This window comes from Phyllobates terribilis, unplaced genomic scaffold (assembly GCF_046119375.1).
Source record: "Phyllobates terribilis strain yellow unplaced genomic scaffold, ASM4611937v1 Scaffold_40__1_contigs__length_11209783, whole genome shotgun sequence".
NCBI lineage: Eukaryota > Metazoa > Chordata > Amphibia > Anura > Dendrobatidae > Phyllobates > Phyllobates terribilis.
Window position 1 is genome coordinate 4,359,037 of NW_027362800.1, and position 27,340 is coordinate 4,386,376.

Sequence of the window (27,340 nt, forward strand, 5' to 3'; positions counted from 1 at the left end):
GCTGTCAACCTCTAGATCCCTCACATGCCTGCACTTTTCGGCTTGCTGCTGCTGCAATCCACGCGTTTTAGATCTGCATAACTCCACCTCTTTTAGCACAGTACCCTCAACCCCCGGCTGTTCCCACCCGCCTCAACACCGTTGGAAGGGAGGAGAACCAATTAAGGCGGGGGGGGGGGTGGAACGAGCAGCTGTCTACCCTTAGCAGGAGGGTTGCTGATTAATTACCTCTCCTGCTGCTGCTGCTGCTGGCTGTCCAGCAGCAGACTGAAGGTGGCTGCTGCTGTGCGCAGGTATATAAAGGCTCAGAGCCTATTATGACACGCGCAGCCAGCGTTCCATTGCCACATTCCGTCTACTGCAGGCGGGATACCTGGATGGCTGAATGTCACTGAGAAGCTCACAGAGACCGCCATAAGCAACAGTTTAAAAGAATGCCACAGACTAATCAACCAAACTTTTTGGGTTGGTTTCTCTTTTATAGTCTGCAGGCATTAAATGAAAGAAGTCAGTGTTCCAGCAGAGGGAGACAACGTTTCAGAAAAGGCATTGTAGCAAACCAAAAAAGAAATTTTAAGCGCAGCAGAGTAACCAGCTCACATACCTGTTAGCTCAGGTGAGTTTAAAAGGCTGCTGTTGATAACAAGGGCATTTGCTAAATAGATGGTGTGTGTGCAACAATATACTGAAAGGTCAATTATATTGTGCAGCTTATCTCACCACCTGTAGTTATTTAGGTGAAAGCTCCAAAATGCTTGCCTAATATGTCTGTTTATCCAAAAGGAAGTATAGAGGGAGAGCTAGATAGATAGCATTGCATTACATTACATTACATGGCAATGCAATGCACAGTTGCTGAAGTTGAACCAAAATGAGCTTGTCATCTGGCTTCTGCAACTTTTAACATGAAAAATCCAATGAGGAGAAGAAAAGCAAAGCCAAAGAGTCCATCCCAAAATCCGACAAACAAGCAAAATGAACAAAAAGCATTGAATTCAATTCTTTCTGATTTTAGAAACTGCATTAAAGAAGGGGTGCACCGGTCCTGGAGATACTGCAATACCAGGTCAATGCGTGGAGTGGACAGAGCAAGCTCTTTTTCCATCTCCCTGTTCTAAAAATCCATTTAATATATGGTCCCCAGATAGGGGACGTATCAGATATTAAACTGATAAGAACAGATACTACACTTGATCTTAGCCAAAAGGCCGAGAAGCGATAACCAGAATTGGTTTCCGACTACGGTGCCACCCAAGGATTCTGAAAAGTCCATTTGTGGAGATGGCCACCTGGACTCCCGTTAAGAAGACATGCTGTCAACCTCTAGATCCCTCACATGCCTGCACTTTTCGGCTTGCTGCTGCTGCAATCCACGCGTTTTAGATCTGCATAACTCCACCTCTTTTAGCACAGTACCCTCAACCCCCGGCTGTTCCCACCCGCCTCAACACCGTTGGAAGGGAGGAGAACCAATTAAGGCGGGGGGGGGGGTGGAACGAGCAGCTGTCTACCCTTAGCAGGAGGGTTGCTGATTAATTACCTCTCCTGCTGCTGCTGCTGCTGGCTGTCCAGCAGCAGACTGAAGGTGGCTGCTGCTGTGCGCAGGTATATAAAGGCTCAGAGCCTATTATGACATGCGCAGCCAGCGTTCCATTGCCACATTCCGTCTACTGCAGGCGGGATACCTGGATGGCTGAATGTCACTGAGAAGCTCACAGAGACCGCCATAAGCAACAGTTTAAAAGAATGCCACAGACTAATCAACCAAACTTTTTGGGTTGGTTTCTCTTTTATAGTCTGCAGGCATTAAATGAAAGAAGTCAGTGTTCCAGCAGAGGGAGACAACGTTTCAGAAAAGGCATTGTAGCAAACCAAAAAAGAAATTTTAAGCGCAGCAGAGTAACCAGCTCACATACCTGTTAGCTCAGGTGAGTTTAAAAGGCTGCTGTTGATAACAAGGGCATTTGCTAAATAGATGGTGTGTGTGCAACAATATACTGAAAGGTCAATTATATTGTGCAGCTTATCTCACCACCTGTAGTTATTTAGGTGAAAGCTCCAAAATGCTTGCCTAATATGTCTGTTTATCCAAAAGGAAGTATAGAGGGAGAGCTAGATAGATAGCATTGCATTACATTACATTACATGGCAATGCAATGCACAGTTGCTGAAGTTGAACCAAAATGAGCTTGTCATCTGGCTTCTGCAACTTTTAACATGAAAAATCCAATGAGGAGAAGAAAAGCAAAGCCAAAGAGTCCATCCCAAAATCCGACAAACAAGCAAAATGAACAAAAAGCATTGAATTCAATTCTTTCTGATTTTAGAAACTGCATTAAAGAAGGGGTGCACCGGTCCTGGAGATACTGCAATACCAGGTCAATGCGTGGAGTGGACAGAGCAAGCTCTTTTTCCATCTCCCTGTTCTAAAAATCCATTTAATATATGGTCCCCAGATAGGGGACGTATCAGATATTAAACTGATAAGAACAGATACTACACTTGATCTTAGCCAAAAGGCCGAGAAGCGATAACCAGAATTGGTTTCCGACTACGGTGCCACCCAAGAATTCTGAAAAGTCCATTTGTGGAGACGGCCACCTGGACTCCCGTTAAGAAGACATGCTGTCAACCTCTAGATCCCTCACATGCCTGCACTTTTCGGCTTGCTGCTGCTGCAATCCACGCGTTTTAGATCTGCATAACTCCACCTCTTTTAGCACAGTACCCTCAACCCCCGGCTGTTCCCACCCGCCTCAACACCGTTGGAAGGGAGGAGAACCAATTAAGGCGGGGGGGGAGTGGAACGAGCAGCTGTCTACCCTTAGCAGGAGGGTTGCTGATTAATTACCTCTCCTGCTGCTGCTGCTGCTGGCTGTCCAGCAGCAGACTGAAGGTGGCTGCTGCTGTGCGCAGGTATATAAAGGCTCAGAGCCTATTATGACACGCGCAGCCAGCGTTCCATTGCCACATTCCGTCTACTGCAGGCGGGATACCTGGATGGCTGAATGTCACTGAGAAGCTCACAGAGACCGCCATAAGCAACAGTTTAAAAGAATGCCACAGACTAATCAACCAAACTTTTTGGGTTGGTTTCTCTTTTATAGTCTGCAGGCATTAAATGAAAGAAGTCAGTGTTCCAGCAGAGGGAGACAACGTTTCAGAAAAGGCATTGTAGCAAACCAAAAAAGAAATTTTAAGCGCAGCAGAGTAACCAGCTCACATACCTGTTAGCTCAGGTGAGTTTAAAAGGCTGCTGTTGATAACAAGGGCATTTGCTAAATAGATGGTGTGTGTGCAACAATATACTGAAAGGTCAATTATATTGTGCAGCTTATCTCACCACCTGTAGTTATTTAGGTGAAAGCTCCAAAATGCTTGCCTAATATGTCTGTTTATCCAAAAGGAAGTATAGAGGGAGAGCTAGATAGATAGCATTGCATTACATTACATTACATGGCAATGCAATGCACAGTTGCTGAAGTTGAACCAAAATGAGCTTGTCATCTGGCTTCTGCAACTTTTAACATGAAAAATCCAATGAGGAGAAGAAAAGCAAAGCCAAAGAGTCCATCCCAAAATCCGACAAACAAGCAAAATGAACAAAAAGCATTGAATTCAATTCTTTCTGATTTTAGAAACTGCATTAAAGAAGGGGTGCACCGGTCCTGGAGATACTGCAATACCAGGTCAATGCGTGGAGTGGACAGAGCAAGCTCTTTTTCCATCTCCCTGTTCTAAAAATCCATTTAATATATGGTCCCCAGATAGGGGACGTATCAGATATTAAACTGATAAGAACAGATACTACACTTGATCTTAGCCAAAAGGCTGAGAAGCGATAACCAGAATTGGTTTCCGACTACGGTGCCACCCAAGGATTCTGAAAAGTCCATTTGTGGAGATGGCAACCTGGACTCCCGTTAAGAAGACATGCTGTCAACCTCTAGATCCCTCACATGCCTGCACTTTTCGGCTTGCTGCTGCTGCAATCCACGCGTTTTAGATCTGCATAACTCCACCTCTTTTAGCACAGTACCCTCAACCCCCGGCTGTTCCCACTCGCCTCAACACCGTTGGAAGGGAGGAGAACCAATTAAGGCGGGGGGGGGGTGGAACGAGCAGCTGTCTACCCTTAGCAGGAGGGTTGCTGATTAATTACCTCTCCTGCTGCTGCTGCTGCTGGCTGTCCAGCAGCAGACTGAAGGTGGCTGCTGCTGTGCGCAGGTATATAAAGGCTCAGAGCCTATTATGACACGCGCAGCCAGCGTTCCATTGCCACATTCCGTCTACTGCAGGCGGGATACCTGGATGGCTGAATGTCACTGAGAAGCTCACAGAGACCGCCATAAGCAACAGTTTAAAAGAATGCCACAGACTAATCAACCAAACTTTTTGGGTTGGTTTCTCTTTTATAGTCTGCAGGCATTAAATGAAAGAAGTCAGTGTTCCAGCAGAGGGAGACAACATTTCAGAAAAGGCATTGTAGCAAACCAAAAAAGAAATTTTAAGCGCAGCAGAGTAACCAGCTCACATACCTGTTAGCTCAGGTGAGTTTAAAAGGCTGCTGTTGATAACAAGGGCATTTGCTAAATAGATGGTGTGTGTGCAACAATATACTGAAAGGTCAATTATATTGTGCAGCTTATCTCACCACCTGTAGTTATTTAGGTGAAAGCTCCAAAATGCTTGCCTAATATGTCTGTTTACCCAAAAGGAAGTATAGAGGGAGAGCTAGATAGATAGCATTGCATTACATTACATTACATGGCAATGCAATGCACAGTTGCTGAAGTTGAACCAAAATGAGCTTTTCATCTGGCTTCTGCAACTTTTAACATGAAAAATCCAATGAGGAGAAGAAAAGCAAAGCCAAAGAGTCCATCCCAAAATCCGACAAACAAGCAAAATGAACAAAAAGCATTGAATTCAATTCTTTCTGATTTTAGAAACTGCATTAAAGAAGGGGTGCACCGGTCCTGGAGATACTGCTATACCAGGTCAATGCGTGGAGTGGACAGAGCAAGCTCTTTTTCCATCTCCCTGTTCTAAAAATCCATTTAATATATGGTCCCCAGATAGGGGACGTATCAGATATTAAACTGATAAGAACAGATACTACACTTGATCTTAGCCAAAAGGCCGAGAAGCGATAACCAGAATTGGTTTCCGACTACGGTGCCACCCAAGGATTCTGAAAAGTCCATTTGTGGAGATGGCCACCTGGACTCCCGTTAAGAAGACATGCTGTCAACCTCTAGATCCCTCACATGCCTGCACTTTTCGGCTTGCTGCTGCTGCAATCCACGCGTTTTAGATCTGCATAACTCCACCTCTTTTAGCACAGTACCCTCAACCCCCGGCTGTTCCCACCCGCCTCAACACCGTTGGAAGGGAGGAGAACCAATTAAGGCGGGGGGGGGTGGAACGAGCAGCTGTCTACCCTTAGCAGGAGGGTTGCTGATTAATTACCTCTCCTGCTGCTGCTGCTGCTGGCTGTCCAGCAGCAGACTGAAGGTGGCTGCTGCTGTGCGCAGGTATATAAAGGCTCAGAGCCTATTATGACACGCGCAGCCAGCGTTCCATTGCCACATTCCGTCTACTGCAGGCGGGATACCTGGATGGCTGAATGTCACTGAGAAGCTCACAGAGACCGCCATAAGCAACAGTTTAAAAGAATGCCACAGACTAATCAACCAAACTTTTTGGGTTGGTTTCTCTTTTATAGTCTGCAGGCATTAAATGAAAGAAGTCAGTGTTCCAGCAGAGGGAGACAACGTTTCAGAAAAGGCATTGTAGCAAACCAAAAAAGAAATTTTAAGCGCAGCAGAGTAACCAGCTCACATACCTGTTAGCTCAGGTGAGTTTAAAAGGCTGCTGTTGATAACAAGGGCATTTGCTAAATAGATGGTGTGTGTGCAACAATATACTGAAAGGTCAATTATATTGTGCAGCTTATCTCACCACCTGTAGTTATTTAGGTGAAAGCTCCAAAATGCTTGCCTAATATGTCTGTTTATCCAAAAGGAAGTATAGAGGGAGAGCTAGATAGATAGCACTGCATTACATTACTTTACATGGCAATGCAATGCACAGTTGCTGAAGTTGAACCAAAATGAGCTTGTCATCTGGCTTCTGCAACTTTTAACATGAAAAATCCAATGAGGAGAAGAAAAGCAAAGCCAAAGAGTCCATCCCAAAATCCGACAAACAAGCAAAATGAACAAAAAGCATTGAATTCAATTCTTTCTGATTTTAGAAACTGCATTAAAGAAGGGGTGCACCGGTCCTGGAGATACTGCAATACCAGGTCAATGCGTGGAGTGGACAGAGCAAGCTCTTTTTCCATCTCCCTGTTCTAAAAATCCATTTAATATATGGTCCCCAGATAGGGGACGTATCAGATATTAAACTGATAAGAACAGATACTACACTTGATCTTAGCCAAAAGGCCGAGAAGCGATAACCAGAATTGGTTTCCGACTACGGTGCCACCCAAGGATTCTGAAAAGTCCATTTGTGGAGATGGCCACCTGGACTCCCGTTAAGAAGACATGCTGTCAACCTCTAGATCCCTCACATGCCTGCACTTTTCGGCTTGCTGCTGCTGCAATCCACGCGTTTTAGATCTGCATAACTCCACCTCTTTTAGCACAGTACCCTCAACCCCCGGCTGTTCCCACCCGCCTCAACACCGTTGGAAGGGAGGAGAACCAATTAAGGCGGGGGGGGGGGGGTGGAACGAGCAGCTGTCTACCCTTAGCAGGAGGGTTGCTGATTAATTACCTCTCCTGCTGCTGCTGCTGCTGCTGGCTGTCCAGCAGCAGACTGAAGGTGGCTGCTGCTGTGCGCAGGTATATAAAGGCTCAGAGCCTATTATGACACGCGCAGCCAGCGTTCCATTGCCACATTCCGTCTACTGCAGGCGGGATACCTGGATGGCTGAATGTCACTGAGAAGCTCACAGAGACCGCCATAAGCAACAGTTTAAAAGAATGCCACAGACTAATCAACCAAACTTTTTGGGTTGGTTTCTCTTTTATAGTCTGCAGGCATTAAATGAAAGAAGTCAGTGTTCCAGCAGAGGGAGACAACGTTTCAGAAAAGGCATTGTAGCAAACCAAAAAAGAAATTTTAAGCGCAGCAGAGTAACCAGCTCACATACCTGTTAGCTCAGGTGAGTTTAAAAGGCTGCTGTTGATAACAAGGGCATTTGCTAAATAGATGGTGTGTGTGCAACAATATACTGAAAGGTCAATTATATTGTGCAGCTTATCTCACCACCTGTAGTTATTTAGGTGAAAGCTCCAAAATGCTTGCCTAATATGTCTGTTTATCCAAAAGGAAGTATAGAGGGAAAGCTAGATAGATAGCATTGCATTACATTACATTACATGGCAATGCAATGCACAGTTGCTGAAGTTGAACCAAAATGAGCTTGTCATCTGGCTTCTGCAACTTTTAACATGAAAAATCCAATGAGGAGAAGAAAAGCAAAGCCAAAGAGTCCATCCCAAAATCCGACAAACAAGCAAAATGAACAAAAAGCATTGAATTCAATTCTTTCTGATTTTAGAAACTGCATTAAAGAAGGGGTGCACCGGTCCTGGAGATACTGCAATACCAGGTCAATGCGTGGAGTGGACAGAGCAAGCTCTTTTTCCATCTCCCTGTTCTAAAAATCCATTTAATATATGGTCCCCAGATAGGGGACGTATCAGATATTAAACTGATAAGAACAGATACTACACTTGATCTTAGCCAAAAGGCCGAGAAGCGATAACCAGAATTGGTTTCCGACTACGGTGCCACCCAAGGATTCTGAAAAGTCCATTTGTGGAGATGGCCACCTGGACTCCCGTTAAGAAGACATGCTGTCAACCTCTAGATCCCTCACATGCCTGCACTTTTCGGCTTGCTGCTGCTGCAATCCACGCGTTTTAGATCTGCATAACTCCACCTCTTTTAGCACAGTACCCTCAACCCCCGGCTGTTCCCACCCGCCTCAACACCGTTGGAAGGGAGGAGAACCAATTAAGGCGGGGGGGGGGGTGGAACGAGCTACCCTTAGCAGGAGGGTTGCTGATTAATTACCTCTCCTGCTGCTGCTGCTGGCTGTCCAGCAGCAGACTGAAGGTGGCTGCTGCTGTGCGCAGGTATATAAAGGCTCAGAGCCTATTATGACACGCGCAGCCAGCGTTCCATTGCCACATTCCGTCTACTGCAGGCGGGATACCTGGATGGCTGAATGTCACTGAGAAGCTCACAGAGACCGCCATAAGCAACAGTTTAAAAGAATGCCACAGACTAATCAACCAAACTTTTTGGGTTGGTTTCTCTTTTATAGTCTGCAGGCATTAAATGAAAGAAGTCAGTGTTCCAGCAGAGGGAGACAACGTTTCAGAAAAGGCATTGTAGCAAACCAAAAAAGAAATTTTAAGCGCAGCAGAGTAACCAGCTCACATACCTGTTAGCTCAGGTGAGTTTAAAAGGCTGCTGTTGATAACAAGGGCATTTGCTAAATAGATGGTGTGTGTGCAACAATATACTGAAAGGTCAATTATATTGTGCAGCTTATCTCACCACCTGTAGTTATTTAGGTGAAAGCTCCAAAATGCTTGCCTAATATGTCTGTTTATCCAAAAGGAAGTATAGAGGGAGAGCTAGATAGATAGCATTGCATTACATTACATTACATGGCAATGCAATGCACAGTTGCTGAAGTTGAACCAAAATGAGCTTGTCATCTGGCTTCTGCAACTTTTAACATGAAAAATCCAATGAGGAGAAGAAAAGCAAAGCCAAAGAGTCCATCCCAAAATCCGACAAACAAACAAAATGAACAAAAAGCATTGAATTCAATTCTTTCTGATTTTAGAAACTGCATTAAAGAAGGGGTGCACTGGTCCTGGAGATACTGCAATACCAGGTCAATGCGTGGAGTGGACAGAGCAAGCTCTTTTTCCATCTCCCTGTTCTAAAAATCCATTTAATATATGGTCCCCATATAGGGGACGTATCAGATATTAAACTGATAAGAACAGATACTACACTTGATCTTAGCCAAAAGGCCGAGAAGCGATAACCAGAATTGGTTTCCGACTACGGTGCCACCCAAGGATTCTGAAAAGTCCATTTGTGGAGATGGCCACCTGGACTCCCGTTAAGAAGACATGCTGTCAACCTCTAGATCCCTCACATGCCTGCACTTTTCGGCTTGCTGCTGCTGCAATCCACGCGTTTTAGATCTGCATAACTCCACCTCTTTTAGCACAGTACCCTCAACCCCCGGCTGTTCCCACCCGCCTCAACACCGTTGGAAGGGAGGAGAACCAATTAAGGCGGGGGGGGGGGGGTGGAACGAGCAGCTGTCTACCCTTAGCAGGAGGGTTGCTGATTAATTACCTCTCCTGCTGCTGCTGCTGCTGGCTGTCCAGCAGCAGACTGAAGGTGGCTGCTGCTGTGCGCAGGTATATAAAGGCTCAGAGCCTATTATGACACGCGCAGCCAGCGTTCCATTGCCACATTCCGTCTACTGCAGGCGGGATACCTGGATGGCTGAATGTCACTGAGAAGCTCACAGAGTCCGCCATAAGCAACAGTTTAAAAGAATTCCACAGACTAATCAACCAAACTTTTTGGGTTGGTTTCTCTTTTATAGTCTGCAGGCATTAAATGAAAGAAGTCAGTGTTCCAGCAGAGGGAGACAACGTTTCAGAAAAGGCATTGTAGCAAACCAAAAAAGAAATTTTAAGCGCAGCAGAGTAACCAGCTCACATACCTGTTAGCTCAGGTGAGTTTAAAAGGCTGCTGTTGATAACAAGGGCATTTGCTAAATAGATGGTGTGTGTGCAACAATATACTGAAAGGTCAATTATATTGTGCAGCTTATCTCACCACCTGTAGTTATTTAGGTGAAAGCTCCAAAATGCTTGCCTAATATGTCTGTTTATCCAAAAGGAAGTATAGAGGGAGAGCTAGATAGATAGCATTGCATTACATTACATTACATGGCAATGCAATGCACAGTTGCTGAAGTTGAACCAAAATGAGCTTGTCATCTGGCTTCTGCAACTTTTAACATGAAAAATCCAATGAGGAGAAGAAAAGCAAAGCCAAAGAGTCCATCCCAAAATCCGACAAACAAGCAAAATGAACAAAAAGCATTGAATTCAATTCTTTCTGATTTTAGAAACTGCATTAAAGAAGGGGTGCACCGGTCCTGGAGATACTGCAATACCAGGTCAATGCGTGGAGTGGACAGAGCAAGCTCTTTTTCCATCTCCCTGTTCTAAAAATCCATTTAATATATGGTCCCCAGATAGGGGACGTATCAGATATTAAACTGATAAGAACAGATACTACACTTGATCTTAGCCAAAAGGCCGAGAAGCGATAACCAGAATTGGTTTCCGACTACGGTGCCACCCAAGGATTCTGAAAAGTCCATTTGTGGAGATGGCCACCTGGACTCCCGTTAAGAAGACATGCTGTCAACCTCTAGATCCCTCACATGCCTGCACTTTTCGGCTTGCTGCTGCTGCAATCCACGCGTTTTAGATCTGCATAACTCCACCTCTTTTAGCACAGTACCCTTAACCCCCGGCTGTTCCCACCCGCCTCAACACCGTTGGAAGGGAGGAGAACCAATTAAGGCGGGGGGGGGTGGAACGAGCAGCTGTCTACCCTTAGCAGGAGGGTTGCTGATTAATTACCTCTCCTGCTGCTGCTGCTGCTGGCTGTCCAGCAGCAGACTGAAGGTGGCTGCTGCTGTGCGCAGGTATATAAAGGCTCAGAGCCTATTATGACACGCGCAGCCAGCGTTCCATTGCCACATTCCGTCTACTGCAGGCGGGATACCTGGATGGCTGAATGTCACTGAGAAGCTCACAGAGACCGCCATAAGCAACAGTTTAAAAGAATGCCACAGACTAATCAACCAAACTTTTTGGGTTGGTTTCTCTTTTATAGTCTGCAGGCATTAAATGAAAGAAGTCAGTGTTCCAGCAGAGGGAGACAACGTTTCAGAAAAGGCATTGTAGCAAACCAAAAAAGAAATTTTAAGCGCAGCAGAGTAACCAGCTCACATACCTGTTAGCTCAGGTGAGTTTAAAAGGCTGCTGTTGATAACAAGGGCATTTGCTAAATAGATGGTGTGTGTGCAACAATATACTGAAAGGTCAATTATATTGTGCAGCTTATCTCACCACCTGTAGTTATTTAGGTGAAAGCTCCAAAATGCTTGCCTAATATGTCTGTTTATCCAAAAGGAAGTATAGAGGGAGAGCTAGATAGATAGCATTGCATTACATTACATTACATGGCAATGCAATGCACAGTTGCTGAAGTTGAACCAAAATGAGCTTGTCATCTGGCTTCTGCAACTTTTAACATGAAAAATCCAATGAGGAGAAGAAAAGCAAAGCCAAAGAGTCCATCCCAAAATCCGACAAACAAGCAAAATGAACAAAAAGCATTGAATTCAATTCTTTCTGATTTTAGAAACTGCATTAAAGAAGGGGTGCACCGGTCCTGGAGATACTGCAATACCAGGTCAATGCGTGGAGTGGACAGAGCAAGCTCTTTTTCCATCTCCCTGTTCTAAAAATCCATTTAATATATGGTCCCCAGATAGGGGACGTATCAGATATTAAACTGATAAGAACAGATACTACACTTGATCTTAGCCAAAAGGCCGAGAAGCGATAACCAGAATTGGTTTCCGACTACGGTGCCACCCAAGGATTCTGAAAAGTCCATTTGTGAAGATGGCCACCTGGACTCATGTTAAGAAGACATGCTGTCAACCTCTAGATCCCTCACATGCCTGCACTTTTCGGCTTGCTGCTGCTGCAATCCACGCGTTTTAGATCTGCATAACTCCACCTCTTTTAGCACAGTACCCTCAACCCCCGGCTGTTCCCACCCGCCTCAACACCGTTGGAAGGGAGGAGAACCAATTAAGGCGGGGGGGGGGGGGTGGAACGAGCAGCTGTCTACCCTTAGCAGGAGGGTTGCTGATTAATTACCTCTCCTGCTGCTGCTGCTGCTGGCTGTCCAGCAGCAGACTGAAGGTGGCTGCTGCTGTGCGCAGGTATATAAAGGCTCAGAGCCTATTATGACACGCGCAGCCAGCGTTCCATTGCCACATTCCGTCTACTGCAGGCGGGATACCTGGATGGCTGAATGTCACTGAGAAGCTCACAGAGACCGCCATAAGCAACAGTTTAAAAGAATGCCACAGACTAATCAACCAAACTTTTTGGGTTGGTTTCTCTTTTATAGTCTGCAGGCATTAAATGAAAGAAGTCAGTGTTCCAGCAGAGGGAGACAACGTTTCAGAAAAGGCATTGTAGCAAACCAAAAAAGAAATTTTAAGCGCAGCAGAGTAACCAGCTCACATACCTGTTAGCTCAGGTGAGTTTAAAAGGCTGCTGTTGATAACAAGGGCATTTGCTAAATAGATGGTGTGTGTGCAACAATATACTGAAAGGTCAATTATATTGTGCAGCTTATCTCACCACCTGTAGTTATTTAGGTGAAAGCTCCAAAATGCTTGCCTAATATGTCTGTTTATCCAAAAGGAAGTATAGAGGGAGAGCTAGATAGATAGCATTGCATTACATTACATTACATGGCAATGCAATGCACAGTTGCTGAAGTTGAACCAAAATGAGCTTGTCATCTGGCTTCTGCAACTTTTAACATGAAAAATCCAATGAGGAGAAGAAAAGCAAAGCCAAAGAGTCCATCCCAAAATCCGACAAACAAGCAAAATGAACAAAAAGCATTGAATTCAATTCTTTCTGATTTTAGAAACTGCATTAAAGAAGGTGTGCACCGGTCCTGGAGATACTGCAATACCAGGTCAATGCGTGGAGTGGACAGAGCAAGCTCTTTTTCCATCTCCCTGTTCTAAAAATCCATTTAATATATGGTCCCCAGATAGGGGACGTATCAGATATTAAACTGATAAGAACAGATACTACACTTGATCTTAGCCAAAAGGCCGAGAAGCGATAACCAGAATTGGTTTCCGACTTCGGTGCCACCCAAGGATTCTGAAAAGTCCATTTGTGGAGATGGCCACCTGGACTCCCGTTAAGAAGACATGCTGTCAACCTCTAGATCCCTCACATGCCTGCACTTTTCGGCTTGCTGCTGCTGCAATCCACGCGTTTTAGATCTGCATAACTCCACCTCTTTTAGCACAGTACCCTCAACCCCCTACTGTTCCCACCCGCCTCAACACCGTTGGAAGGGAGGAGAACCAATTAAGGCGGGGGGGGGTGGAACGAGCAGCTGTCTACCCTTAGCAGGAGGGTTGCTGATTAATTACCTCTCCTGCTGCTGCTGCTGCTGGCTGTCCAGCAGCAGACTGAAGGTGGCTGCTGCTGTGCGCAGGTATATAAAGGCTCAGAGCCTATTATGACACGCGCAGCCAGCGTTCCATTGCCACATTCCGTCTACTGCAGGCGGGATACCTGGATGGCTGAATGTCACTGAGAAGCTCACAGAGACCGCCATAAGCAACAGTTTAAAAGAATGCCACAGACTAATCAACCAAACTTTTTGGGTTGGTTTTCTCTTTTATAGTCTGCAGGCATTAAATGAAAGAAGTCAGTGTTCCAGCAGAGGGAGACAACGTTTCAGAAAAGGCATTGTAGCAAACCAAAAAAGAAATTTTAAGCGCAGCAGAGTAACCAGCTCACATACCTGTTAGCTCAGGTGAGTTTAAAAGGCTGCTGTTGATAACAAGGGCATTTGCTAAATAGATGGTGTGTGTGCAACAATATACTGAAAGGTCAATTATATTGTGCAGCTTATCTCACCACCTGTAGTTATTTAGGTGAAAGCTCCAAAATGCTTGCCTAATATGTCTGTTTATCCAAAAGGAAGTATAGAGGGAGAGCTAGATAGATAGCATTGCATTACATTACATTACATGGCAATGCAATGCACAGTTGCTGAAGTTGAACCAAAATGAGCTTGTCATCTGGCTTCTGCAACTTTTAACATGAAAAATCCAATGAGGAGAAGAAAAGCAAAGCCAAAGAGTCCATCCCAAAATCCGACAAACAAGCAAAATGAACAAAAAGCATTGAATTCAATTCTTTCTGATTTTAGAAACTGCATTAAAGAAGGGGTGCACCGGTCCTGGAGATACTGCAATACCAGGTCAATGCGTGGAGTGGACAGAGCAAGCTCTTTTTCCATCTCCCTGTTCTAAAAATCCATTTAATATATGGTCCCCAGATAGGGGACGTATCAGATATTAAACTGATAAGAACAGATTTTTTTTTTTTTATCGAAAGCCCGAATTCGTGTACAAAACCCGAGTGCGCTTAAAAAAGTGACAAGTGCCACAAAAAAAGTGCACTAGGATGCTGGTCTTCTTGAAACCCTCTCCAAAAGGAGAAGGGTCCCCCAAACCATTCCCCGTCCCTCCGAGCCAAAAGGCCACAGCGAGGAACAGGGACAAAAAGCCACCTCCAGCCGAAGCCAGAGGCGACCCAATCTTACCCCCAGCACCTGCCCGAGTTCTCACCCGAGCAAGGCACTGGGAGCCAAAGACTGTGCTCCCCTCCCGGAAGAGGGGAGCCAACAACGCTCTCCTCCCGAAAGAGGAGAGCCAGGGGGGTTCAGGGGGGAGCGGAACCTGATGGCCACACACTCCCCCCCTAGACCTGCCAAGAGAGGAACCCGTAAGGGAACCGCATCCCGACAAAATCCTAGTAGGACGTGACACACGTGAATAAGTGGACACACAGTGACAAAGAAATTAAATAAATAGTGAAGGTTTCACAGTATAATACTGCCCGGACCTTCGACCGGGAATTGAAAAATTCCCCATCCTAAGGCCAGAAGGCCCGGAATAAGGGTGTGTGCGAAGAAAGAAAATTTGAAGTGCTTGTGCAAATGTGCCATAAACTCAAGTGGGGTTCCCAATCCCAGTGAGTTAAGGCACCCCAGGGTCACCACTCCTGGGGCACTTCACACTTCGGGCTTTCGATCTTCCCCGGCCCAATGGCGTCGATCCTGGGGGGCCATGCTTTCCACCAGATGACTATATTAGCCACCTGGCGTACTAAGAAGCGCCTAAACCCCAGTGTGCATAATGTATCAATCTACTAGGGCGGCCAACATCCAAAACCGCCTTTTCGAAAGATACTACACTTGATCTTAGCCAAAAGGCCGAGAAGCGATAACCAGAATTGGTTTCCGACTACGGTGCCACCCAAGGATTCTGAAAAGTCCATTTGTGGAGATGGCCACCTGGACTCCCGTTAAGAAGACATGCTGTCAACCTCTAGATCCCTCACATGCCTGCACTTTTCGGCTTGCTGCTGCTGCAATCCACGCGTTTTAGATCTGCATAACTCCACCTCTTTTAGCACAGTACCCTCAACCCCCGGCTGTTCCCACCCGCCTCAACACCGTTGGAAGGGAGGAGAACCAATTAAGGCGGTGGGGGGGGTGGAACGAGCAGCTGTCTACCCTTAGCAGGAGGGTTGCTGATTAATTACCTCTCCTGCTGCTGCTGCTGCTGGCTGTCCAGCAGCAGACTGAAGGTGGCTGCTGCTGTGCGCAGGTATATAAAGGCTCAGAGCCTATTATGACACGCGCAGCCAGCGTTCCATTGCCACATTCCGTCTACTGCAGGCGGTATACCTGGATGGCTGAATGTCACTGAGAAGCTCACAGAGACCGCCATAAGCAACAGTTTAAAAGAATGCCACAGACTAATCAACCAAACTTTTTGGGTTGGTTTCTCTTTTATAGTCTGCAGGCATTAAATGAAAGAAGTCAGTGTTCCAGCAGAGGGAGACAACGTTTCAGAAAAGGCATTGTAGCAAACCAAAAAAGAAATTTTAAGCGCAGCAGAGTAACCAGCTCACATACCTGTTAGCTCAGGTGAGTTTAAAAGGCTGCTGTTGATAACAAGGGCATTTGCTAAATAGATGGTGTGTGTGCAACAATATACTGAAAGGTCAATTATATTGTGCAGCTTATCTCACCACCTGTAGTTATTTAGGTGAAAGCTCCAAAATGCTTGCCTAATATGTCTGTTTATCCAAAAGGAAGTATAGAGGGAGAGCTAGATAGATAGCATTGCATTACATTACATTACATGGCAATGCAATGCACAGTTGCTGAAGTTGAACCAAAATGAGCTTGTCATCTGGCTTCTGCAACTTTTAACATGAAAAATCCAATGAGGAGAAGAAAAGCAAAGCCAAAGAGTCCATCCCAAAATCCGACAAACAAGCAAAATGAACAAAAAGCATTGAATTCAATTCTTTCTGATTTTAGAAACTGCATTAAAGAAGGGGTGCACCGGTCCTGGAGATACTGCAATACCAGGTCAATGCGTGGAGTGGACAGAGCAAGCTCTTTTTCCATCTCCCTGTTCTAAAAATCCATTTAATATATGGTCCCCAGATAGGGGACGTATCAGATATTAAACTGATAAGAACAGATACTACACTTGATCTTAGCCAAAAGGCCGAGAAGCGATAACCAGAATTGGTTTCCGACTACGGTGCCACCCAAGGATTCTGAAAAGTCCATTTGTGAAGATGGCCACCTGGACTCATGTTAAGAAGACATGCTGTCAACCTCTAGATCCCTCACATGCCTGCACTTTTCGGCTTGCTGCTGCTGCAATCCACGCGTTTTAGATCTGCATAACTCCACCTCTTTTAGCACAGTACCCTCAACCCCCGGCTGTTCCCACCCGCCTCAACACCGTTGGAAGGGAGGAGAACCAATTAAGGCGGGGGGGGGGGTGGAACGAGCAGCTGTCTACCCTTAGCAGGAGGGTTGCTGATTAATTACCTCTCCTGCTGCTGCTGCTGCTGGCTGTCCAGCAGCAGACTGAAGGTGGCTGCTGCTGTGCGCAGGTATATAAAGGCTCAGAGCCTATTATGACACGCGCAGCCAGCGTTCCATTGCCACATTCCGTCTACTGCAGGCGGGATACCTGGATGGCTGAATGTCACTGAGAAGCTCACAGAGACCGCCATAAGCAACAGTTTAAAAGAATGCCACAGACTAATCAACCAAACTTTTTGGGTTGGTTTCTCTTTTATAGTCTGCAGGCATTAAATGAAAGAAGTCAGTGTTCCAGCAGAGGGAGACAACGTTTCAGAAAAGGCATTGTAGCAAACCAAAAAAGAAATTTTAAGCGCAGCAGAGTAACCAGCTCTCATACCTGTTAGCTCAGGTGAGATTAAAAGGCTGCTGTTGATAACAAGGGCATTTGCTAAATAGATGGTGTGTGTGCAACAATATACTGAAAGGTCAATTATATTGTGCAGCTTATCTCACCACCTGTAGTTATTTAGGTGAAAGCTCCAAAATGCTTGCCTAATATGTCTGTTTATCCAAAAGGAAGTATAGAGGGAGAGCTAGATAGATAGCATTGCATTACATTACATTACATGGCAATGCAATGCACAGTTGCTGAAGTTGAACCAAAATGAGCTTGTCATCTGGCTTCTGCAACTTTTAACATGAAAAATCCAATGAGGAGAAGAAAAGCAAAGCCAAAGAGTCCATCCCAAAATCCGACAAACAAGCAAAATGAACAAAAAGCATTGAATTCAATTCTTTCTGATTTTAGAAACTGCATTAAAGAAGGTGTGCACCGGTCCTGGAGATACTGCAATACCAGGTCAATGCGTGGAGTGGACAGAGCAAGCTCTTTTTCCATCTCCCTGTTCTAAAAATCCATTTAATATATGGTCCCCAGATAGGGGACGTATCAGATATTAAACTGATAAGAACAGATACTACACTTGATCTTAGCCAAAAGGCCGAGAAGCGATAACCAGAATTGGTTTCCGACTACGGTGCCACCCAAGGATTCTGAAAAGTCCATTTGTGGAGATGGCCACCTGGACTCCCGTTAAGAAGACATGCTGTCAACCTCTAGATCCCTCACATGCCTGCACTTTTCGGCTTGCTGCTGCTGCAATCCACGCGTTTTAGATCTGCATAACTCCACCTCTTTTAGCACAGTACCCTCAACCCCCGGCTGTTCCCACCCGCCTCAACACCGTTGGAAGGGAGGAGAACCAATTAAGGCGGGGGGGGTGGAACGAGCAGCTGTCTACCCTTAGCAGGAGGGTTGCTGATTAATTAACTCTCATGCTGCTGCTGCTGCTGGCTGTCCAGCAGCAGACTGAAGGTGGCTGCTGCTGTGCGCAGGTATATAAAGGCTCAGAGCCTATTATGACACGCGCAGCCAGCGTTCCATTGCCACATTCCGTCTACTGCAGGCGGTATACCTGGATGGCTGAATGTCACTGAGAAGCTCACAGAGACCGCCATAAGCAACAGTTTAAAAGAATGCCACAGACTAATCAACCAAACTTTTTGGGTTGGTTTCTCTTTTATAGTCTGCAGGCATTAAATGAAAGAAGTCAGTGTTCCAGCAGAGGGAGACAACGTTTCAGAAAAGGCATTGTAGCAAACCAAAAAAGAAATTTTAAGCGCAGCAGAGTAACCAGCTCACATACCTGTTAGCTCAGGTGAGTTTAAAAGGCTGCTGTTGATAACAAGGGCATTTGCTAAATAGATGGTGTGTGTGCAACAATATACTGAAAGGTCAATTATATTGTGCAGCTTATCTCACCACCTGTAGTTATTTAGGTGAAAGCTCCAAAATGCTTGCCTAATATGTCTGTTTATCCAAAAGGAAGTATAGAGGGAGAGCTAGATAGATAGCATTGCATTACATTACATTACATGGCAATGCAATGCACAGTTGCTGAAGTTGAACCAAAATGAGCTTGTCATCTGGCTTCTGCAACTTTTAACATGAAAAATCCAATGAGGAGAAGAAAAGCAAAGCCAAAGAGTCCATCCCAAAATCCGACAAACAAGCAAAATGAACAAAAAGCATTGAATTCAATTCTTTCTGATTTTAGAAACTGCATTAAAGAAGGGGTGCACCGGTCCTGGAGATACTGCAATACCAGGTCAATGCGTGGAGTGGACAGAGCAAGCTCTTTTTCCATCTCCCTGTTCTAAAAATCCATTTAATATATGGTCCCCAGATAGGGGACGTATCAGATATTAAACTGATAAGAACAGATACTACACTTGATCTTAGCCAAAAGGCCGAGAAGCGATAACCAGAATTGGTTTCCGACTACGGTGCCACCCAAGGATTCTGAAAAGTCCATTTGTGAAGATGGCCACCTGGACTCATGTTAAGAAGACATGCTGTCAACCTCTAGATCCCTCACATGCCTGCACTTTTCGGCTTGCTGCTGCTGCAATCCACGCGTTTTAGATCTGCATAACTCCACCTCTTTTAGCACAGTACCCTCAACCCCCGGCTGTTCCCACCCGCCTCAACACCGTTGGAAGGGAGGAGAACCAATTAAGGCGGGGGGGGGGGTGGAACGAGCAGCTGTCTACCCTTAGCAGGAGGGTTGCTGATTAATTACCTCTCCTGCTGCTGCTGCTGCTGGCTGTCCAGCAGCAGACTGAAGGTGGCTGCTGCTGTGCGCAGGTATATAAAGGCTCAGAGCCTATTATGACACGCGCAGCCAGCGTTCCATTGCCACATTCCGTCTACTGCAGGCGGGATACCTGGATGGCTGAATGTCACTGAGAAGCTCACAGAGACCGCCATAAGCAACAGTTTAAAAGAATGCCACAGACTAATCAACCAAACTTTTTGGGTTGGTTTCTCTTTTATAGTCTGCAGGCATTAAATGAAAGAAGTCAGTGTTCCAGCAGAGGGAGACAACGTTTCAGAAAAGGCATTGTAGCAAACCAAAAAAGAAATTTTAAGCGCAGCAGAGTAACCAGCTCACATACCTGTTAGCTCAGGTGAGTTTAAAAGGCTGCTGTTGATAACAAGGGCATTTGCTAAATAGATGGTGTGTGTGCAACAATATACTGAAAGGTCAATTATATTGTGCAGCTTATCTCACCACCTGTAGTTATTTAGGTGAAAGCTCCAAAATGCTTGCCTAATATGTCTGTTTATCCAAAAGGAAGTATAGAGGGAGAGCTAGATAGATAGCATTGCATTACATTACATTACATGGCAATGCAATGCACAGTTGCTGAAGTTGAACCAAAATGAGCTTGTCATCTGGCTTCTGCAACTTTTAACATGAAAAATCCAATGAGGAGAAGAAAAGCAAAGCCAAAGAGTCCATCCCAAAATCCGACAAACAAGCAAAATGAACAAAAAGCATTGAATTCAATTCTTTCTGATTTTAGAAACTGCATTAAAGAAGGGGTGCACCGGTCCTGGAGATACTGCAATACCAGGTCAATGCGTGGAGTGGACAGAGCAAGCTCTTTTTCCATCTCCCTGTTCTAAAAATCCATTTAATATATGGTCCCCAGATAGGGGACGTATCAGATATTAAACTGATAAGAACAGATACTACACTTGATCTTAGCCAAAAGGCCGAGAAGCGATAACCAGAATTGGTTTCCGACTACGGTGCCACCCAAGGATTCTGAAAAGTCCATTTGTGGAGATGGCCACCTGGACTCCCGTTAAGAAGACATGCTGTCAACCTCTAGATCCCTCACATGCCTGCACTTTTCGGCTTGCTGCTGCTGCAATCCACGCGTTTTAGATCTGCATAACTCCACCTCTTTTAGCACAGTACCCTCAACCCCCGGCTGTTCCCACCCGCCTCAACACCGTTGGAAGGGAGGAGAACCAATTAAGGCGGGGGGGGGGTGGAACGAGCAGCTGTCTACCCTTAGCAGGAGGGTTGCTGATTAATTACCTCTCCTGCTGCTGCTGCTGCTGGCTGTCCAGCAGCAGACTGAAGGTGGCTGCTGCTGTGCGCAGGTATATAAAGGCTCAGAGCCTATTATGACACGCGCAGCCAGCGTTCCATTGCCACATTCCGTCTACTGCAGGCGGGATACCTGGATGGCTGAATGTCACTGAGAAGCTCACAGAGACCGCCATAAGCAACAGTTTAAAAGAATGCCACAGACTAATCAACCAAACTTTTTGGGTTGGTTTCTCTTTTATAGTCTGCAGGCATTAAATGAAAGAAGTCAGTGTTCCAGCAGAGGGAGACAACGTTTCAGAAAAGGCATTGTAGCAAACCAAAAAAGAAATTTTAAGCGCAGCAGAGTAACCAGCTCACATACCTGTTAGCTCAGGTGAGTTTAAAAGGCTGCTGTTGATAACAAGGGCATTTGCTTAATAGATGGTGTGTGTGCAACAATATACTGAAAGGTCAATTATATTGTGCAGCTTATCTCACCACCTGTAGTTATTTAGGTGAAAGCTCCAAAATGCTTGCCTAATATGTCTGTTTATCCAAAAGGAAGTATAGAGGGAGAGCTAGATAGATAGCATTGCATTACATTACATTACATGGCAATGCAATGCACAGTTGCTGAAGTTGAACCAAAATGAGCTTGTCATCTGGCTTCTGCAACTTTTAACATGAAAAATCCAATGAGGAGAAGAAAAGCAAAGCCAAAGAGTCCATCCCAAAATCCGACAAACAAGCAAAATGAACAAAAAGCATTGAATTCAATTCTTTCTGATTTTAGAAACTGCATTAAAGAAGGGGTGCACCGGTCCTGGAGATACTGCAATACCAGGTCAATGCGTGGAGTGGACAGAGCAAGCTCTTTTTCCATCTCCCTGTTCTAAAAATCCATTTAATATATGGTCCCCAGATAGGGGACGTATCAGATATTAAACTGATAAGAACAGATACTACACTTGATCTTAGCCAAAAGGCCGAGAAGCGATAACCAGAATTGGTTTCCGACTACGGTGCAACCCAAGGATTCTGAAAAGTCCATTTGTGGAGATGGCCACCTGGACTCCCGTTAAGAAGACATGCTGTCAACCTCTAGATCCCTCACATGCCTGCACTTTTCGGCTTGCTGCTGCTGCAATCCACGCGTTTTAGATCTGCATAACTCCACCTCTTTTAGCACAGTATCCTCAACCCCCGGCTGTTCCCACCCGCCTCAACACCGTTGGAAGGGAGGAGAACCAATTAAGGCGGGGGGGGGGTGGAACGAGCAGCTGTCTACCCTTAGCAGGAGGGTTGCTGATTAATTACCTCTCCTGCTGCTGCTGCTGCTGGCTGTCCAGCAGCAGACTGAAGGTGGCTGCTGCTGTGCGCAGGTATATAAAGGCTCAGAGCCTATTATGACACGCGCAGCCAGCGTTCCATTGCCACATTCCGTCTACTGCAGGCGGGATACCTGGATGGCTGAATGTCACTGAGAAGCTCACAGAGACCGCCATAAGCAACAGTTTAAAAGAATGCCACAGACTAATCAACCAAACTTTTTGGGTTGGTTTCTCTTTTATAGTCTGCAGGCATTAAATGAAAGAAGTCAGTGTTCCAGCAGAGGGAGACAACGTTTCAGAAAAGGCATTGTAGCAAACCAAAAAAGAAATTTTAAGCGCAGCAGAGTAACCAGCTCACATACCTGTTAGCTCAGGTGAGTTTAAAAGGCTGCTGTTGATAACAAGGGCATTTGCTAAATAGATGGTGTGTGTGCAACAATATACTGAAAGGTCAATTATATTGTGCAGCTTATCTCACCACCTGTAGTTATTTAGGTGAAAGCTCCAAAATGCTTGCCTAATATGTCTGTTTATCCAAAAGGAAGTATAGAGGGAGAGCTAGATAGATAGCATTGCATTACATTACATTACATGGCAATGCAATGCACAGTTGCTGAAGTTGAACCAAAATGAGCTTGTCATCTGGCTTCTGCAACTTTTAACATGAAAAATCCAATGAGGAGAAGAAAAGCAAAGCCAAAGAGTCCATCCCAAAATCCGACAAACAAGCAAAATGAACAAAAAGCATTGAATTCAATTCTTTCTGATTTTAGAAACTGCATTAAAGAAGGGGTGCACCGGTCCTGGAGATACTGCAATACCAGGTCAATGCGTGGAGTGGACAGAGCAAGCTCTTTTTCCATCTCCCTGTTCTAAAAATCCATTTAATATATGGTCCCCAGATAGGGGACGTATCAGATATTAAACTGATAAGAACAGATACTACACTTGATCTTAGCCAAAAGGCCGAGAAGCGATAACCAGAATTGGTTTCCGACTACGGTGCCACCCAAGGATTCTGAAAAGTCCATTTGTGGAGATGGCCACCTGGACTCCCGTTAAGAAGACATGCTGTCAACCTCTAGATCCCTCACATGCCTGCACTTTTCGGCTTGCTGCTGCTGCAATCCACGCGTTTTAGATCTGCATAACTCCACCTCTTTTAGCACAGTACCCTCAACCCCCGGCTGTTCCCACCCGCCTCAACACCGTTGGAAGGGAGGAGAACCAATTAAGGCGGGGGGGGGGTGGAACGAGCAGCTGTATACCCTTAGCAGGAGGGTTGCTGATTAATTACCTCTCCTGCTGCTGCTGCTGCTGGCTGTCCAGCAGCAGACTGAAGGTGGCTGCTGCTGTGCGCAGGTATATAAAGGCTCAGAGCCTATTATGACACGCGCAGCCAGCGTTCCATTGCCACATTCCGTCTACTGCAGGCGGGATACCTGGATGGCTGAATGTCACTGAGAAGCTCACAGAGACCGCCATAAGCAACAGTTTAAAAGAATGCCACAGACTAATCAACCAAACTTTTTGGGTTGGTTTCTCTTTTATAGTCTGCAGGCATTAAATGAAAGAAGTCAGTGTTCCAGCAGAGGGAGACAACGTTTCAGAAAAGGCATTGTAGCAAACCAAAAAAGAAATTTTAAGCGCAGCAGAGTAACCAGCTCACATACCTGTTAGCTCAGGTGAGTTTAAAAGGCTGCTGTTGATAACAAGGGCATTTGCTAAATAGATGGTGTGTGTGCAACAATATACTGAAAGGTCAATTATATTGTGCAGCTTATCTCACCACCTGTAGTTATTTAGGTGAAAGCTCCAAAATGCTTGCCTAATATGTCTGTTTATCCAAAAGGAAGTATAGAGGGAGAGCTAGATAGATAGCATTGCATTACATTACATTACATGGCAATGCAATGCACAGTTGCTGAAGTTGAACCAAAATGAGCTTGTCATCTGGCTTCTGCAACTTTTAACATGAAAAATCCAATGAGGAGAAGAAAAGCAAAGCGAAAGAGTCCATCCCAAAATCCGACAAAAAAGCAAAATGAACAAAAAGCATTGAATTCAATTCTTTCTGATTTTAGAAACTGCATTAAAGAAGGGGTGCACCGGTCCTGGAGATACTGCAATACCAGGTCAATGCGTGGAGTGGACAGAGCAAGCTCTTTTTCCATCTCCCTGTTCTAAAAATCCATTTAATATATGGTCCCCAGATAGGGGACGTATCAGATATTAAACTGATAAGAACAGATACTACACTTGATCTTAGCCAAAAGGCCGAGAAGCGATAACCAGAATTGGTTTCCGACTACGGTGCCACCCAAGGATTCTGAAAAGTCCATTTGTGGAGATGGCCACCTGGACTCCCGTTAAGAAGACATGCTGTCAACCTCTAGATCCCTCACATGCCTGCACTTTCGGCTTGCTGCTGCTGCAATCCACGCGTTTTAGATCTGCATAACTCCACCTCTTTTAGCACAGTACCCTCAACCCCCGGCTGTTCCCACCCGCCTCAACACCGTTGGAAGGGAGGAGAACCAATTAAGGCGGGGGGGGGGTGGAACGAGCAGCTGTCTACCCTTAGCAGGAGGGTTGCTGATTAATTACCTCTCCTGCTGCTGCTGCTGCTGGCTGTCCAGCAGCAGACTGAAGGTGGCTGCTGCTGTGCGCAGGTATATAAAGGCTCAGAGCCTATTATGACACGCGCAGCCAGCGTTCCATTGCCACATTCCGTCTACTGCAGGCGGGATACCTGGATGGCTGAATGTCACTGAGAAGCTCACAGAGACCGCCATAAGCAACAGTTTAAAAGAATGCCACAGACTAATCAACCAAACTTTTTGGGTTGGTTTCTCTTTTATAGTCTGCAGGCATTAAATGAAAGAAGTCAGTGTTCCAGCAGAGGGAGACAACGTTTCAGAAAAGGCATTGTAGCAAACCAAAAAAGAAATTTTAAGCGCAGCAGAGTAACCAGCTCACATACCTGTTAGCTCAGGTGAGTTTAAAAGGCTGCTGTTGATAACAAGGGCATTTGCTAAATAGATGGTGTGTGTGCAACAATATACTGAAAGGTCAATTATATTGTGCAGCTTATCTCACCACCTGTAGTTATTTAGGTGAAAGCTCCAAAATGCTTGCCTAATATGTCTGTTTATCCAAAAGGAAGTATAGAGGGAGAGCTAGATAGATAGCATTGCATTACATTATATTACATGGCAATGCAATGCACAGTTGCTGAAGTTGAACCAAAATGAGCTTGTCATCTGGCTTCTGCAACTTTTAACATGAAAAATCCAATGAGGAGAAGAAAAGCAAAGCCAAAGAGTCCATCCCAAAATCCGACAAACAAGCAAAATGAACAAAAAGCATTGAATTCAATTCTTTCTGATTTTAGAAACTGCATTAAAGAAGGGATGCACCGCTCCTGGAGATACTGCAATACCAGGTCAATGCGTGGAGTGGACAGAGCAAGCTCTTTTTCCATCTCCCTGTTCTAAAAATCCATTTAATATATGGTCCCCAGATAGGGGACGTATCAGATATTAAACTGATAAGAACAGATACTACACTTGATCTTAGCCAAAAGGCCGAGAAGCGATAACCAGAATTGGTTTCCGACTACGGTGCCACCCAAGGATTCTGAAAAGTCCATTTGTGGAGATGGCCACCTGGACTCCCGTTAAGAAGACATGCTGTCAACCTCTAGATCCCTCACATGCCTGCACTTTTCGGCTTGCTGCTGCTGCAATCCACGCGTTTTAGATCTGCATAACTCCACCTCTTTTAGCACAGTACCCTCAACCCCCGGCTGTTCCCACCCGCATCAACACCGTTGGAAGGGAGGAGAACCAATTAAGGCGGGGGGGGGGGGTGGAACGAGCAGCTGTCTACCCTTAGCAGGAGGGTTGCTGATTAATTACCTCTCCTGCTGCTGCTGCTGCTGGCTGTCCAGCAGCAGACTGAAGGTGGCTGCTGCTGTGCGCAGGTATATAAAGGCTCAGAGCCTATTATGACATGCGCAGCCAGCGTTCCATTGCCACATTCCGTCTACTGCAGGCGGGATACCTGGATGGCTGAATGTCACTGAGAAGCTCACAGAGACCGCCATAAGCAACAGTTTAAAAGAATGCCACAGACTAATCAACCAAACTTTTTGGGTTGGTTTCTCTTTTATAGTCTGCAGGCATTAAATGAAAGAAGTCAGTGTTCCAGCAGAGGGAGACAACGTTTCAGAAAAGGCATTGTAGCAAACCAAAAAAGAAATTTTAAGCGCAGCAGAGTAACCAGCTCACATACCTGTTAGCTCAGGTGAGTTTAAAAGGCTGCTGTTGATAACAAGGGCATTTGCTAAATAGATGGTGTGTGTGCAACAATATACTGAAAGGTCAATTATATTGTGCAGCTTATCTCACCACCTGTAGTTATTTAGGTGAAAGCTCCAAAATGCTTGCCTAATATGTCTGTTTATCCAAAAGGAAGTATAGAGGGAGAGCTAGATAGATAGCATTGCATTACATTACATTACATGGCAATGCAATGCACAGTTGCTGAAGTTGAACCAAAATGAGCTTGTCATCTGGCTTCTGCAACTTTTAACATGAAAAATCCAATGAGGAGAAGAAAAGCAAAGCCAAAGAGTCCATCCCAAAATCCGACAAAAAAGCAAAATGAACAAAAAGCATTGAATTCAATTCTTTCTGATTTTAGAAACTGCATTAAAGAAGGGGTGCACCGGTCCTGGAGATACTGCAATACCAGGTCAATGCGTGGAGTGGACAGAGCAAGCTCTTTTTCCATCTCCCTGTTCTAAAAATCCATTTAATATATGGTCCCCAGATAGGGGACGTATCAGATATTAAACTGATAAGAACAGATACTACACTTGATCTTAGCCAAAAGGCCGAGAAGCGATAACCAGAATTGGTTTCCGATTACGGTGCCACCCAAGGATTCTGAAAAGTCCATTTGTGGAGATGGCCACCTGGACTCCCGTTAAGAAGACATGCTGTCAACCTCTAGATCCCTCACATGCCTGCACTTTTCGGCTTGCTGCTGCTGCAATCCACGCGTTTTAGATCTGCATAACTCCACCTCTTTTAGCACAGTACCCTCAACCCCCGGCTGTTCCCACCCGCCTCAACACCGTTGGAAGGGAGGAGAACCAATTAAGGCGGGGGGGGGGGTGGAACGAGCAGCTGTCTACCCTTAGCAGGAGGGTTGCTGATTAATTACCTCTCCTGCTGC

At 45.4% G+C, this 27,340-nt stretch overlaps 20 non-coding genes and 1 pseudogene across 20 annotated transcripts; all 21 read right to left on the bottom strand.

The window, feature by feature from the left end:
* Positions 1 to 1,029: 1,029 nt before the first annotated feature.
* On the bottom strand, positions 1,030 to 1,220 carry LOC141187356 (U2 spliceosomal RNA). The gene has a single exon (XR_012261549.1). It is a non-coding gene; the product is annotated as a U2 spliceosomal RNA (small nuclear RNA).
* A 1,121-nt stretch (positions 1,221 to 2,341) lies between these two features.
* On the bottom strand, positions 2,342 to 2,532 carry LOC141187357 (U2 spliceosomal RNA). Its single transcript, XR_012261550.1, has one exon. It is a non-coding gene; the product is annotated as a U2 spliceosomal RNA (small nuclear RNA).
* Positions 2,533 to 3,652: 1,120 nt separating this feature from the next.
* Positions 3,653 to 3,843, bottom strand: LOC141184170 (U2 spliceosomal RNA). Its single transcript, XR_012258951.1, has one exon. It is a non-coding gene; the product is annotated as a U2 spliceosomal RNA (small nuclear RNA).
* A 1,120-nt stretch (positions 3,844 to 4,963) lies between these two features.
* Positions 4,964 to 5,154, bottom strand: LOC141184558 (U2 spliceosomal RNA). The gene has a single exon (XR_012259302.1). It is a non-coding gene; the product is annotated as a U2 spliceosomal RNA (small nuclear RNA).
* A 1,119-nt stretch (positions 5,155 to 6,273) lies between these two features.
* Positions 6,274 to 6,464, bottom strand: LOC141187358 (U2 spliceosomal RNA). Its single transcript, XR_012261551.1, has one exon. It is a non-coding gene; the product is annotated as a U2 spliceosomal RNA (small nuclear RNA).
* Positions 6,465 to 7,590: 1,126 nt separating this feature from the next.
* On the bottom strand, positions 7,591 to 7,781 carry LOC141187359 (U2 spliceosomal RNA). The gene has a single exon (XR_012261552.1). It is a non-coding gene; the product is annotated as a U2 spliceosomal RNA (small nuclear RNA).
* A 1,111-nt stretch (positions 7,782 to 8,892) lies between these two features.
* Positions 8,893 to 9,083, bottom strand: LOC141190334 (U2 spliceosomal RNA). Its single transcript, XR_012264362.1, has one exon. It is a non-coding gene; the product is annotated as a U2 spliceosomal RNA (small nuclear RNA).
* A 1,123-nt stretch (positions 9,084 to 10,206) lies between these two features.
* Positions 10,207 to 10,397, bottom strand: LOC141187360 (U2 spliceosomal RNA). Its single transcript, XR_012261553.1, has one exon. It is a non-coding gene; the product is annotated as a U2 spliceosomal RNA (small nuclear RNA).
* A 1,119-nt stretch (positions 10,398 to 11,516) lies between these two features.
* LOC141187361 (U2 spliceosomal RNA) lies at positions 11,517 to 11,707 on the bottom strand. Its single transcript, XR_012261554.1, has one exon. It is a non-coding gene; the product is annotated as a U2 spliceosomal RNA (small nuclear RNA).
* A 1,123-nt stretch (positions 11,708 to 12,830) lies between these two features.
* LOC141184148 (U2 spliceosomal RNA) lies at positions 12,831 to 13,021 on the bottom strand. The gene has a single exon (XR_012258931.1). It is a non-coding gene; the product is annotated as a U2 spliceosomal RNA (small nuclear RNA).
* A 1,120-nt stretch (positions 13,022 to 14,141) lies between these two features.
* Positions 14,142 to 14,326, bottom strand: LOC141185825 (U2 spliceosomal RNA). Its single transcript, XR_012260432.1, has one exon. It is a non-coding gene; the product is annotated as a U2 spliceosomal RNA (small nuclear RNA).
* Positions 14,327 to 15,115: 789 nt separating this feature from the next.
* LOC141186294 (U2 spliceosomal RNA) lies at positions 15,116 to 15,207 on the bottom strand (annotated as a pseudogene).
* A 1,121-nt stretch (positions 15,208 to 16,328) lies between these two features.
* LOC141187362 (U2 spliceosomal RNA) lies at positions 16,329 to 16,519 on the bottom strand. Its single transcript, XR_012261555.1, has one exon. It is a non-coding gene; the product is annotated as a U2 spliceosomal RNA (small nuclear RNA).
* Positions 16,520 to 17,640: 1,121 nt separating this feature from the next.
* On the bottom strand, positions 17,641 to 17,831 carry LOC141184150 (U2 spliceosomal RNA). The gene has a single exon (XR_012258933.1). It is a non-coding gene; the product is annotated as a U2 spliceosomal RNA (small nuclear RNA).
* Positions 17,832 to 18,949: 1,118 nt separating this feature from the next.
* On the bottom strand, positions 18,950 to 19,140 carry LOC141187365 (U2 spliceosomal RNA). The gene has a single exon (XR_012261557.1). It is a non-coding gene; the product is annotated as a U2 spliceosomal RNA (small nuclear RNA).
* A 1,121-nt stretch (positions 19,141 to 20,261) lies between these two features.
* LOC141187366 (U2 spliceosomal RNA) lies at positions 20,262 to 20,452 on the bottom strand. Its single transcript, XR_012261558.1, has one exon. It is a non-coding gene; the product is annotated as a U2 spliceosomal RNA (small nuclear RNA).
* Positions 20,453 to 21,572: 1,120 nt separating this feature from the next.
* LOC141187367 (U2 spliceosomal RNA) lies at positions 21,573 to 21,763 on the bottom strand. The gene has a single exon (XR_012261559.1). It is a non-coding gene; the product is annotated as a U2 spliceosomal RNA (small nuclear RNA).
* Positions 21,764 to 22,883: 1,120 nt separating this feature from the next.
* On the bottom strand, positions 22,884 to 23,074 carry LOC141187368 (U2 spliceosomal RNA). The gene has a single exon (XR_012261560.1). It is a non-coding gene; the product is annotated as a U2 spliceosomal RNA (small nuclear RNA).
* A 1,120-nt stretch (positions 23,075 to 24,194) lies between these two features.
* Positions 24,195 to 24,385, bottom strand: LOC141187369 (U2 spliceosomal RNA). Its single transcript, XR_012261561.1, has one exon. It is a non-coding gene; the product is annotated as a U2 spliceosomal RNA (small nuclear RNA).
* A 1,119-nt stretch (positions 24,386 to 25,504) lies between these two features.
* Positions 25,505 to 25,695, bottom strand: LOC141191293 (U2 spliceosomal RNA). The gene has a single exon (XR_012265291.1). It is a non-coding gene; the product is annotated as a U2 spliceosomal RNA (small nuclear RNA).
* Positions 25,696 to 26,817: 1,122 nt separating this feature from the next.
* LOC141187370 (U2 spliceosomal RNA) lies at positions 26,818 to 27,008 on the bottom strand. Its single transcript, XR_012261562.1, has one exon. It is a non-coding gene; the product is annotated as a U2 spliceosomal RNA (small nuclear RNA).
* Positions 27,009 to 27,340: the final 332 nt, after the last annotated feature.